This window comes from Euprymna scolopes, chromosome 42 (assembly GCF_053919585.1).
Source record: "Euprymna scolopes isolate OS-2025 chromosome 42, ASM5391958v1, whole genome shotgun sequence".
NCBI classification, from domain to species: domain Eukaryota; kingdom Metazoa; phylum Mollusca; class Cephalopoda; order Sepiida; family Sepiolidae; genus Euprymna; species Euprymna scolopes.
Window position 1 is genome coordinate 40,335,437 of NC_136523.1, and position 14,785 is coordinate 40,350,221.

At 34.6% G+C, this 14,785-nt stretch overlaps 1 pseudogene; it reads right to left on the reverse strand.

Moving 5' to 3' along the window:
- Nucleotides 1–10,881: 10,881 nt before the first annotated feature.
- On the reverse strand, nt 10,882–13,027 carry LOC145267038 (ubiquitin-conjugating enzyme E2 K pseudogene; annotated as a pseudogene).
- Between the last annotated feature and the right edge of the window lie 1,758 nt (nt 13,028–14,785).

The window sequence follows — 14,785 nt, forward strand, 5'->3', positions numbered from 1 at the left end:
ACTAATTATTAAACAAAACATTTTGGTAGAAGATTCATAAGTTAATTAAAACTGTTAATATGAATAGTTGGGTTTAATGACTTTGTTTGATAAAAATTCAATATGGCGTAATGGAAAAATAAAAAGGTATTTACAGTCTTTCTTCCAATTTTCGGATTCTAATCATGTCAAATCACATTTCAATTCCTTTTAGCGGATTGTTTGTTGCTATTTCTTCTGATGACTTAAGGGCATAATATATTCACTGATTGATATAATAATTAAGTGATTGATTTTGCGCTACGAAACAGATACTGTCAAGAATTGTATAAGTCAACTGAATTAAAGGAATACATTATAAGATGGTCAACATCATGAATTTTGGGATATAACTTTTTGTCATTTATTCTCTATATTGCTCTCTAATTACATTGAGCTTCTTAAATAAGGATTGATATATATTATAAGAAAAATATTTCTACATACATACATTTATATATATATATATATGTGTGTGTGTGTATGTGTGTGTGTGTGTGTGTGTGTGTGTGTGTGTGGATTGAACTGCACCGGTCAGTACTGAATGGCCATAAGAAATGTTTTTAATTTACGGACCGCAAGACAAAAATACTAAATTCTCATGTACCTTATGCCATAAAAACCAAAAGATGGGACAGATAAACTTAAAAAGGGAATATAAAAAAAGGAAAATAAAAAAGATGTTTATTATCTTCAAAGACCTCACTTGTCCTCTCCCCGCTCATAACCCCCACCCATGTTACATTCTAACTTTGTAAACGAAATGAGAAAATGTTTTTGTTTGAAATATCAGTTCTCGACAATAATTGTTGGCCTGAAGACGTAATCCCCCAACGCGGGTGATTACAGAAACATGTATGCATATATGTAGTCATCAATGTTTGTATAAATAAATTTCATATATATATATATATATATATATATATATATATATATATATACACACACAATATTTATAAATCTTATTAACTTGAATTAAAATTAGAATTAGTTTTAACTTAAATATACATTTATTTAATTATAATTAAAATAACATGTTACCGGAGGTAGAAACTCTGAAACATACTTATTAGAGAATTAGGATATATACAATTATAACAAAAGTTATGCTTAAATAAGGAACAAGTTCATAAAATGTTTATTAAAACTAGATTGTCGTATGTAGAACTGAGTAAAGTTTGTGAAATGTAAAAATTAAAAATATTATTTCAATATAAATAATTGATGATGCTGATATTGATAATAATGTGAATAAATATATAAATAAATAAATAAATAAAAAATTAAAGTAAATAGAAGTAACTAATTAATTTACAATTCAACATTAGCGGATATGAAGCATAACTTAATAACTTAGGATTATCGATTGAAATAATCTGCAATACTAACATTTTGTATTGGAAAAATTAGTGAATTAATTTATAATATAAATCAATTTAAATATTTTAAAAATGATATTGAGTGAAAGACATTAAACTATATTAAATTAAAAATTAATTATTAGTTGAATATGGATGTCTATACATTGTGGAAATAAAAATTAATAAATATAAGTAAAGTTAATTTCGTTAGATTTGTTCCAAGGGAGGTAACTCTGCTTGACTTTATTAAATTAATTTAATTATTGACAATTACGATATAAAAGAATTTTCAGATTATTTTTAAACTTAAGTATAGTTTTTGAATTGTATGATTTTAAAAATTATAATTGTAAGGATTGATGATTTTGATTGTAATGGCTAATAAATTTGAATTATGTATGGTTTTCAATTCCGATCAATTGTTGAGTTATGATAACTAACTGAAATGATCAATAGGTTTTTTTTAGGTTAGTTTAGTTTCGTATATACAAACATGTATAACAGTTTATAATTTGTTGATATTATTTTCATAAGTATGTATACAAAACTTAGAATTAATAAATTAACTAATTATTAAATAGAAAATTTTGATAGAATATTCATAAATTAATTAAAATTATTAGTACGAATAGTTGGGTTTAATGACTTTGTTTGATAAAAATTCAATATGGCGTAATGGAGAAATATAAAGGTAACTCTTCCAATTCTCTTCCAATTTTCGGATTTTCACCATGTCAAATCACATTTCAATTCTTTTTGATGAATTGATTGTTGCTATTTCTTCAGATGAGTTAAGGGCATAATAGATTCACTGATTGTGTATAGTCTGGTAGGTGTTCAGGGCACCACAGCTTGGACCCGGTCATCAGTGGTTGTGCTGGACTATAGAAGGTTCATAAAGGTGACCATCTGGTATGTGCTGGTAGTTGCGCTTATGTTAGCGTCATTTGAGCCAGAGATGTATTAAATAATGGCAATACTCGAGAACGAGTTTCTGCCATCATGTATGTATGTATGTATGTATGTATGTATGCATGCATGCATGTATGTATGTATGTTTCAGGTCATGTCATATGCTACTGGTACCATGTAACCTAGTACTACCTGCCTCATCGTCGGGTTACCGGCGACTAAACTGGTTCCCCCACCAAACTTGTTTGGTGAGGAGGGTGGCTAGTCTCCCTGAAGGATTAAAAGCAAGACCTTCCAAAGGGCGAAGGAACCCTTTTTTGGGATCAGTGGCCAACTAGCACCGTGTGTGTTTGTGCGTATGTATGTGTGTGTTGAGTGGAGAGGGCTCCGGTAAGCCGTGGTGAAGGGAACCTTTCTAGGAGAAGCAAATCTCTGATTTAAAAAAACATTAAGCGGGAGACCAGTACCCGCATTATGCTGGTCTTCAGTTTAGCTTGTTGCTGGCTATCTTGCTCTTGTTTGTTGCTGGATCTCAACATTTTGAACCGAGAGAAAGAGAGAGAGAGAGAGAGAGAGAGAGAGAGAGAGAGAGAGAGAGAGAGAGAGAGAGAGAGAGACTTAGCTGTCGTACAAAGCTAAGACTCTGTAACATCATCTGTGTATAGATACTCCCCCAGGCTTTTTTCTATTAAAATGGTCCTGTTGCGATGGAAGTCATTTTTGGGCTCATAGACTTTAAGTGTCTGAGGGAGCGGCACTCGTCTGACAAGACGTTGCAATCATTATGTATGTATGTATGTATGTATGTATGTCTAAAACTTTCGCCAGAAGCGACGGATTTTCACAAGATCGGTATCATTTTGAAGCTCAACCCTTCGGACGACAAATATCGAAAAATTGGCCCCAAACATTAATTCTTTCCCCCTCAACTGGGCACTTTTCTACAGGGAAAGGGTGGGTCGCTTTTTTCACCTATATTTTCGAAAGTCATTCTCTCTTTTCGATTGTTTAGCCTTACTTTAAATCTTCGTCAGTTCCGGTTTGGCGATGGGCGCAACAGCCAAGACGTCACGTTTTTTTTCACGTCATTTTCATTCTTTGCGATACGGATTCGAGCCTGCCTGCCTACTACCACTTATTCTATTTTATTTTTTGCTCAACACACACCTTCAAACACCCGGACAACGTCGGGCACCCAGGTTAGTCTAATATATAAACGTAAAATGGGCGCCAGGCTTCTCACGTCGTTTACTATTTTGGAAAATTTTCCGTATACTCCCTAGATTATAATATCTCTGATTTACGAACGGACATCGTCTCTATCTTTATTTTGATCGAGTTTAAAAAAATCCCTGGTTTCGAGTGTTTGTTTGTTTTTCTCGTATAAATCAATCAAAACTGATCGAAACAAATTGCACCCCTCGCCTTTGAACACGCCCCTCCCCCATCGGGGAGGCACCTTTGTGGCCTTCGGGCCAAGACCAAAGTGTAGCATCTGTTCCGGCAGATGCTACAATCAAAGACCATTGCCCATGCGGCAATCTTCTGGTCCATGTAGGGGCAACCTACATACCAGTGTGTAAATTACTATCCAGCTCCCATTTCGCACCTCTCGAGAGCTGGTCTCCTTTTTGCCTTCCCCCTCCCCCCTCTCTCTCCACATTAAAAACGGCCTTGTGACTTATTTGCTCAGTGGGGAAACAAATAAATACAACACCCCCTCGCCTTCCGGGCCTGGACGTCTAGAAGGCAATTAGCTTTGATCAATGTGAGGTTGGGAGGGTCCTACTGACCACTTTTGTATTTTTTCTCCCCCCCCACTCGCCCTCGACACAAATGAATTATTGTATCATCATTGTTGTTATCTTTTTTGTTTTTACAAATAAAAAATGTTTTTAAAATTTGGGTTCTAAGTAGGAAGTCCCCCAGTATGAAGGGGTGAATACGGTATTATGGTGAAAGAAGATACTAGCTAAGAGGATTTTTTTGTTTAGTTCTGGAGTGACAAGGGTGACCAACGACCCCCATTTTCCCCCCTTTTGAGTTTGCCTTGTTCTTATGTTTTTTTGTTCAGTTGAAACTTACATTGTGATTTTAGCTTGATTAAAGAATTTAATATCTCAATGTGAGGGAAACCCGCCATATCAGACAATTGCTATTCATTTGGACACTGCCAGAGTTCCCCTTTTGGGGGAGGAGCTGGTTTCCCCAACATCGGGGGAAACATAAATAAAACGGCAGAAAGCCAAACGTTCATTTCTGCCCCTGCATGAACTCATACATTTAACTATCCATTTCTGCAAGTCAGAACGCTTTACACTTCCGCTTACGTCATGGCGTTTTTTTTAATGCTTATGAAAGAAGTGCTGAATGATGAGTATGAATATATCCTCACTCGTAGATTTCAAAGTGTTATACCGGCCTTTCTATGCATAAGGGAAATCACACCGGTTACCACTATATATATAGTGCCAGTAATGTCTACACCGGTGAGAAGGAGTGACAGTACTCCAATTCCTACCTGATTTTCTTCTATTGAGTTACGACACAACTCAAAGTGATCCCCCTTGAACATCGATTTTCACAGTATCGTCAAATGGGTCGAGGGAGATTTTTGGTGAGCCTTTGCGAGATTTAGAGCAGTGAAAAGATTTTAATCTGTAGGTTTTTTTTTTAAAGAAAATATTAACATTTGAAAGGAAGACTTAAATCCACTGCCAAAGAATGAAAATTCAAATCTTCTTAATATTTTGTCCAAACGCGAATCGGAAATAAATGAACTTTGTTTATCATCTGACAGGAAATAAATGACATATTCAATTGTTAGTTATGCCGCAAAAAAACACACAAAAAAACAAACAAACAAAAAACAAACAAAAACAAAACAAACAACAAAAACCCCAACAAAAACAAAAAATCAAAACAAAAAACAAAAAAGAACAACAAAAAACAAAAAAAAAAAATTGTTGGTTATGCCAGAAAAAAATAAAAACCCAAACAAACAAAACAAACAAAAAACAAAAACAAAACAAACAAAAAACAACAAAAAAAAAACAAAACAAACAACAAAAACAAAAACAAAAAATCAAAACAAAAAACCAAAATCCAAAAAAGAACAACAAAAAATGAAAAAACAAAATAAACTGTTGAAGCGCTTTAACTGCGATATTTGTTCTATTTTTATGGTTGTCAATGCTATATAGATCACTGAGAATTATTACCTTAGTTTATTATCTCGAGAAAGTTTGACATTTCCATCGATTCAGATTGCTGAATTTATTTGTTCTTGCTTTGCAAGTTTAGATTTTTCTCATCAATTCATTGAAAAATATGAATAGTCTACAACCAGGAAGTCTGCAGAAATAATTTCGAAAACTTATTCTCAAAAAATATACATTTACATGTGAGCAACACATTGAAAAAGTATAAAAATTTGCCACAAAAAATTGTTGTAGATATATTCTATTACAACAAAAAATTGTTGTAAATATATTCTATTACAACAAAAATTGTTGTAAATATATTCTATTACAACAAAAATTGTTGTAAATATATTCTATTACAACAAAAAATTGTTGTAAATATATTCTATTACAACAAAAAATTGTTGTAAATATATTCTATTGCAACAAAAATTGTTGTAAATATATTCTATTACAACAAAAATTGTTGTAAATATATTCTATTACAACAAAAAATTGTTGTAAATATATTCTATTACAACAAAAAATTGTTGTAAATATATTCTATTACAACAAAAAAATTGTTGTAAATATATTCTATTACAACAAGCAAAAAATATTTTCAGATGAGATTAGAAAAGATTTGACGTTTCTGAATTCGTATTATTTGGATTCTTCGGACTACTGTTCTCATCTTGAGTGTGATTTTCACGTTTCGATCGATGCAACCTCTGGTCTTCTTCAGGTGTATCTTGTACAAACTCGGGAATATGGACGAAATTTCAAACGGAAACCTTTATTTATTTCACGGGGGTAACATGCTCTTGTTCTGTCAGCCATAACTGAATAGAGATCCTAAGTAATTCGCAATTGTATTTTTCGGTCGCCCACACTGAGGATTGAACCTTCAACCTTCAGGAGAATATCACTGTTTACAATTGATTTTTCCAAGTACTTTGACCATTGCATCCCGGGTCCTTGCGCTACCCCCCATGAAGTAAATAAAGGGTTCTACTCGAAATTCCGTCCATATTCCCGAATAGAAAAGATTTGTTAAAATTTTTTAAAAAGTAGCAACGGTCGAAATAAAATTAAAACCCAGTGTTGAACATTTTAGCTTTATTTTATTTAGATTTTTTTTTATTGATTTTCTCGTGTTTTGTAAAGATAGTTAAAAAAAATTTCTGATGAGAAAAAAATGCCATTTAATAATTTTAGAATATTGTAGCAGCGTGAAAAAATATTTTACATTCAATTTTTATATTCACGTTCATGTAAATATTTTAATATTCCTCCATAAAAATAATATTCGAACAAATCTTAAAACAAACATTACCTGCTATTCAAATATTTTTCTATGTTTGTAAACAAGTTAATCATTGGAAAAAATCAGGGAAGACAATTCCAAATTGATTTGTTTTATATTGAAATAAAATACATTTAACCACCACATGTCTATATATTAATAGGATAACGTGTGTTAATTATTTTGTGTGTAACGATTACATCCGAGTGACTGTCGTCTAATTGTTATGGACTTTCATTTCTTGTAATAAATAATTTTACCAAGAATTCTTCATGAGTTTTGGGTTCGGTTTCGATTTCGATTATAGCTAATAGCATTCAATTCATCTATTTTTTATAAGTAATTTTTCTAAGAATTCGTCATAAATTTTGGTTTCGGTTTCGATTATAGCTGATGGCACTCTAGTAATCTTTTTTAAATATATATATATATATATATATATATATATATATATATATATATATATATATATATATAAGGTGATGGCTGGCTTTAAAAGTAATCATATTGGATGTTGTGTGTTCGAGCAATGGTCATAAAAACGAATAAACGGATTATATTATTATCTTCCATTACAACTAGGAAATAGATTACTGCGAATTTATTCCTCTACAACCAATGCACTTTTTTCATATATTCAGAACATTCTTGTTCTCATTTTAACGCCTCATCCTGTAGTTGTCCGTCTTCATCTTCGACATTGGCATCTTTTTATGCCCAGTGTCGCTGACAACGGTTTCAGTGCAGAAAACCCCAGTGTTCGTTATTATCTCTTTAACGATCGCAATCACCTACTTCCGCGCCATTTTTTCCCGCTGAGTTTGTCATTTCATTCCGAGAAACGAGTTTTTCCAAAGCGATGCCGTTTATCCATCTCGTCCCTCCTCTCTTTCTCCCCCTCTCTCTTCTTCTTGGCAGAAATATCATTGCCTCTCAATAAGAGACGTTGTCTGTCGGTTAGTCCGTTAAACTGTTTCCCATGCCCCCCCTTTTTTTTAAATTAGAGGTCATCGTTTATCAAGATCCGTAGGTCACTCGAGGATAAGGTTTAATAAGTGTCACATATGAGTAAAACAGAATCAAATTCGAAGGAGAAATAAAGCAAGGATCCGTCAGGCAAAAGAATAAGGAAAAGAAAGGACATTCCTCTTCTGTCGAAAACGAAGCCCAGGAATAAATACTACACGTCACAAACTTGGATGTTAAACATTCTCCTATCACGGCCAAAATACCAGAAGACTGTATTACACCGACTCGTCCAACACGACTTATATTCTATTAATTAATAATTTATTTCGGACTATTATCCTCATCTTTCTTAATTATTGTTTCACGTTTCGGCCGATTATTCCTCTGGCCTTCGTCAGGTGGTAACCGCGACGGGATAGGAACTAAATCTCCTAACTACATTCTCAGCAATTACTGCCATCCAAAGTTGTCGTCGTCTCACCACGTTTTGGCCAAGTAAGCCTCTGACAATTCTCACTTGGAATCGTAGAGATTCAACGTCTCTATCCAGTGCGCCATGGCCCTGAAGATTCGGAGTTCCTACCCCTATCGCGGTTACCACCTAACGAAGGCCGCAGGAATAGTTGGCCGAAACGTCATCAAACAACATCTAAGAAGAGATGAGGATAATAGTCCGCAATAAATAAATTAATAAATAAAACTCATTTCAATAATGAATTCCGATTGAATGATATATAATCTATTGTTTCATCGAACTTGAATGTGGATTACCCCCCTTTCATGCCACGCATCAATCGTGTAAGTTAAACTTTTATTTGCACACTGTTTTTCGAGGTTAAATGAAACTGATTTTCTTCCTCTGTTCGTTTTGGTATAAGCTAGATCACCCTCCCCAATTTGTATTTCACTCTTTTTTTTTTGTTATTGTTTGTATAATATTTTCCCGTATCATTTACTGTTAAATAAATATCGATTTTTACATTTACACTTTGATCGTTTTGCGTTCTCTCACATAATTGTTCTGTTTACCTTTCTATACACGAGTTTCAAACTGGAGACCCCCCCACCCGTGTTCTGCTTTAAATTTGGGACCCAGGAACCTTACGAGCTGTATACCGGATTTATTATTTTTTTAATTTTTTTTGATTATCATTGCTACGCATACACTATCGTCGAGCCCAACGGAAGCTGAGTGTGACATAAGTGTTAGGTAGATGATCAGTTAGGGTGGAATTGGGTAGAGCTTGATTATTTAAAAGGACGGTTCAACAGGAAGTTATTTACATTGGATTTATAAATAACCATGTGATAGTCAGCTGGGAAGCAACTCACGGTATTGTTTCCCACAGACGGACATTTCTAAGAAAGAAACTCTGATCACTGATTTTTTTTTTTAGTTTTAGGCACGGATAAATCTTGTGTTCATATTTACTTTGCCTCCCCAAGAGGGCAAAGTTAGACACCAGGGTCATTTTTTAATGTGGAGAAAAGGAACAAAAATTTTTTCTCAGTCTTGGAGGATTTCTCCTCCACTAATAAATGTGTTATTCATAAAACTGGCTGGATTGCTGGTCGATGGTTGTTTGAATCCGAACAATTAGTCGTGTCCCCACAATCAGACTTAAACACAAAAAAGTCTCTTGTACTTTTAAATGACACGTACCAGAAATTAATGATTAAAAACAGTGTTTATTTTCCAGTGACAACACTGACAGCATGAATAGGTCGTTGCGTAGAGTGTTTCTGAAAATGGCAGGGAGATAATGTGTCCGCTTTCCTGTCCCCGCTTCTCTTCTAGTTCTCTGGCGGTCTCTATTTTATTGGCATGGATGAGGTCAGAACATTCCTCAAGGCATTGTCTGAAATGTCGGTCAGTTCCGCTGATACCTATCCCCGGGGATTCTACGTCCCCCATTTTGAACTTCTTTGACATAATTCCTGTGCACATCGATCCAGGATCGTTGCCTTTACTTTTGGAAAACCGCCTGTAGATGTCCAAGTACGAAAAGGCGCACCTGTCGAAGGTCGCAGATTAATTATATATATATATATATAGCATTGATGTCAAAAACCTAAGGACAGAGTTATGGTCAACCGGGAAGCAGCTCCACAGTACCTCGTTCCACAGACGGGCGGTTCTGAGAAAGAAACTCTGCTCATGGAATTTACGTTTAAATTTCAGTACACAGAGAGAGAGAGAGAGAGAGAGAGAGAGAGAGAGAGAGAAATGGGGCATGCATGGTCCACAGTGAGTGCACAGTGAACGAGGCATAAAAAAAAATGACTAAGTTCAGCATGCCCCCTCTCACCTCATTTAGCCCCAAAAGTTCCTAGGGGACGTCAAATCCTCGTAAAAATGAACAGACGGTGCAGTTTTAGGCCTTAACATATGTAAATTTGAATTCTGCACCATGCAAAAAAAAAAAAAAAATAAATAAATAAAAAAAAAAAATAAATAAATAAAATGGCCAAGTCCATTATTTTCATCCCCTCCATTTAGCCTCCAAAGTTCAAGGTCTTAACATATTTAAATGAATTAAGCACCATGCAAAACTGCTAAATAGACAAAACAAAAAAAATGACAAATATGGTAAATAATAATGGACTGTTTTTATTAGCCCTAAAATAGTCCCTGGGACACATCCAAGAGATATTGTCAAGTATAGACAAAAAAAAAAAAAATTATATAGAAATCAGTTATAACTTTTCAGAGTTGGGTTGGTTGTTTTACGGCATATCAACCCCTTTTCAGGTTATTTAATGCCGAATCCAGTGATTTAAGAAATTTTTTTAATAGAATATATTTGTTTTTTGCAAGTCAGTTTCTATTTAACCCATAGTTGGGACCCTAAGAGGTACTATCACTCCGGGTCAGAGTGGACCTGGGAGCAATGACAATTAAAGGGTGGCTCCACGCTCCCCAAAGCCCGCAAGCTGAGGCCTCACCATCGGATATAGTTTAAGGTCATATCCAGGACCAACTTTTCAGAGAGTTTTATAAAAATCCAAGGCATCAATTTTTTTTTTAAGTACAAGTTTCAATTTTAGCTATTTTAACCAGAAAAGGCACTCCTAGGGGGGCAACCGGAGTTTTCCCGGAAAATCCGTTTTTTTTTTTTTTTTTTTTAGACACATGTTTAATGTTCGTGCAGTATTTACAAAAATTCCAAGGCGTAGCTATTGAGAAAAGTGGTGACGGACGAACGGATCAGAGTGAATTTACAGGTGTACTCTTGTTAGGGGTGGGGGTGAAGGACCAAAAAAAGTCATTAGATTTTTTTTTTCTGTTGCTAAAATACAATGGTGTGAAAGAAAAATAAAATGCTTAAATTTGTAGAATTTAAGACGACTTATATTAGGGTTCATTTGTGTCCGAAAATGGAACAGGTTGTAAGTGCCATTATTCTTCCTTCCCACAAAACACGTTAGTGCCATTATCTTAAGGCAGCCGTTGCTTGGATTGTGTTATAGTCGTGCGTAGATAATCGAATCCGGGTTTGCTGCACTCTAAATCCTATATCTATTATTTAAAGAACCTTCTCTTCGAAATCAACTGTACGAATAGAACTGCGCCCATGACCAATAAGCAGTACTTTTTAAAACTATACCGAGCATCTCCTTGTCCTGTCTCCCTACAACCGCATTCTGCAGGTCACCAGGCTCTATGGCCATTAATAAGCCCTGCAAGGACAATAAGACCGTCCGTCAGGCAAAATTCAATTTTACGTTATCTTTTGTTGATAAAATTAGACGAAAGTACAGGATACGTAAAAAGAAATCAAGAACATCTCCACGAAAAAAAAAAAAAAAAAAAAAAAAAAAAAAAAAAAAAAGGGGTTTTCTCAATAACATTATTTCAGCACAATCCATAAACTGCACAAGTACCACTTTTTTGTGCAATGAAATTCCTCTCTGGCGGCCATCTTGGAGATGCACGTGTTTTCAGCTCAGTCTAATTTTGGATGAACGCCGAAAACCTGATCTAACAAAAATACCAAGTTTCGTAAAGTGCAGAAACACACAAGTAAAATTTTTAATACAACAATCTAATGAATTTTTAAAATGGATAGGTTGAGAAGGGTTGCTTTCGTTGACTAAGCTATACTTACATCTAAATTTGTTGACCGTTAAATTATCACAAAATCTCATTTTTATTGTTTGCTAAAATACGATGGATATAAGAAAATATTTTAAAGTAATTTAGAATTAAACTTTAACGTTATGGTTAATTTGTGGGTACTAGTGCAGAGAGTGATCCGGACGTAAATGATAACGTTATTTAAAAAGCCATTCTTAACATGGGGAAGGAAGAGTGTTTTGTACCTATTCTATACTTCAACCTTACAATTGAATAAAAAATAAACATAAAACTTTAAACTTGGAAATACGATTAAAAAAATAGCGCACTAGCACCAATTTGTGTAATTTAAAAAAAGATTTTTAGAAGCGCAACTATTCTAGAAAAGAAAAATCTCAAACAAAAAATTTTGTGACATGCCACAATGTCATTATCTTAACAAAGCATCCGTTGCTTGCATTGTGTCCCAGTCGTGCGTAGATAAGGCAACCCGGGCTTGCTCCACCCCAAAGCCCATATCCATTATCTGAAGAATCTTCTCTTCGAACTCGGCTTCGCGATTAGGACCGCCTGCATACAAATATGTCCAATAAGCAGCAGTTTTCTTAAAGATATCCGGCTTCTCCTTGTACTGTCTCGCTACAACGGCATCCTGGGGATCATCCGCCTCGGGGTCCGCTAATAAAGCCTGCAAGGATAATAAGACTGTCCGTAGATTCATAGATGCCGCCCATTTGTCCTTCAGGATGTCTAAACAAACGGCCCCGGTAACAGAACTGATATTCGGATGCCAGATCTTCGTCATAAATCGAACTTTCGGAGGGCTAAAGGGATACCTCAGTGGAATTTTTACGTCAAGCTTAAACGTTCCTCCTTCGTAAGGCGTATCTGGGGGTCCTGCAATCTCAGTCTTCAGATGGTCGCATTTATCGTCGACCAGTTCCACGCGTATATGTAAGCTTTCAACCTCTGTACTCTGAAGTAATTCCTGGATTTCACGCCTTATCCGCCGATCGGCAATTGACATCGACATCGATAAAGAATTTTGAATCTAGCGAGATAAAAAAAAAAAAAAATGAAGGCTGGTTATTACTTTCGTGTTAGTACACGAAAGAAAAATGAATATGACTTCCGGTTCCAGACTTGCACATGCGCAAACTACATTCTCATCATTTCTGCTGCTTCGTGTATATACAATTACTCTTCCTTCTACTCACTACCCCGCTCACTTCATATATATATATATATATATATATATATATATATATATATATATATATATATATATATACACAAACACACACACAATTACTCTTCCGTCTACTCACTCCCCCCCCGCTCACTTTATATATATATATATATATATATATATATATATATATATATATATATATATATATATAAAGTGAGCGGGGGAGGGAGTGAGTATATATATATATATATATATATATATATATATATATATATATATATATATATATATATATAAAGTGAGCGGGGGGGGAGTGAGTAGACGGAAGAGTAATTGTGTGTGTGTTTGTGTGTATATATATATATATATATATATATATATATATATAAGTGAACGTGTCTGTGTACATTTCCCTACGCAATAACTCTGTCAATTTAAAGCCTACAGACTCGAAATTTGATATACAGGGTACTGAGATTTGGGAAAATCGAGGTGATTGGTTTTCGGACAGAAATTTGGCGATTAAGAGGTCAAAGTTTAACCATTTGACCTTTGAGAACTCTACCAAACTTCTACAATTTTGAGTCAAAACACATGAAATTTTAGATATAGGTTCCTTGGACATGGATTTAACTTAATAACATCATTTGAGCCGTAAACAATAAATTTTAACCCCCCACCCCCATTAGAAAAGTGCCTAGTTGAAGGTGAAGGAATTAATTTTTCGATATTTGTCGTATGAAAGGTCGAACTTCAAAACAATACTGATCTTGGTAAAATCCGTCGCCTCTGTCGAAAACTTTAGGCAGACATGCAAACAGACATACATACATACATTTATATATTGGTAACTAAAAATTTTCGACCTAAACCGATGAAAAAGCTTGCCCTATCTTTGAATACCCTTTATGTAAAATTTCAAATGTTTGGACCAGAAATTGTGTGAGTAACTTGGTAGAGACCGCAGAGATCAATTTTTTAAAACTTTGACCCCTATTATGACTCCTTAACATTTATTGTTTTGGGCTTAAATCAAGTTATTAAGTTAGATCCATGTCCAAGGAACCTATATCTAAAATTTCAAGTGTTTAGACCCAAAATTGTCGGAGGAGTTTGGTAGAGTTCTCAAAGATGAAATCGTTGAACGGTGACCCCTAAACAGCCAAATTTCTGGCCGAAACCCGATCCCGTAGATTTCCCCAAATCTCAGTACCCTGTATATAAATTTCAAGTTGGTAGACTAAAAATTGAGAGAGCTATTGCATAGGGAAATGTACACAGGCACACAGACAGATAGACACATAGACACACAGACACGTTCACTTTTATAGATATATAGACTAGCATGGGTGCCCGGCGTTGCCCGGGTGTTTTAAGGTGTATGCTAAACAAACAAAAAAACAACAACAACGAAAAAAAAAAATGGTCAATTTTTTAAAACTTTGACCCCTATTAACATTTATAGTTTTGGGCTCAAATAAAGTTATTAAGTTAGATCCATGTCCAAGGAATCTATATCTAAAATTTCATGTGTTTCGACCCAAAATAGTCGGAGGAGTTTGGTAGAGTTCTCATTGAACTTTGACCCCTTAACAGCCAAATTTCTGGCCGAAAACCGATCACGTAGATTTTCCCAAATCTCAGTATCCTGTATATCAAATTTCGAATCTGTAGACAAAAATTCACAGAGTTATTGCGTAGGGAAATGTCTAGCCTTAATTTGAACATAACTCACTTCAGGTTTGGCGGTGGTCGTAACCGTAAAAA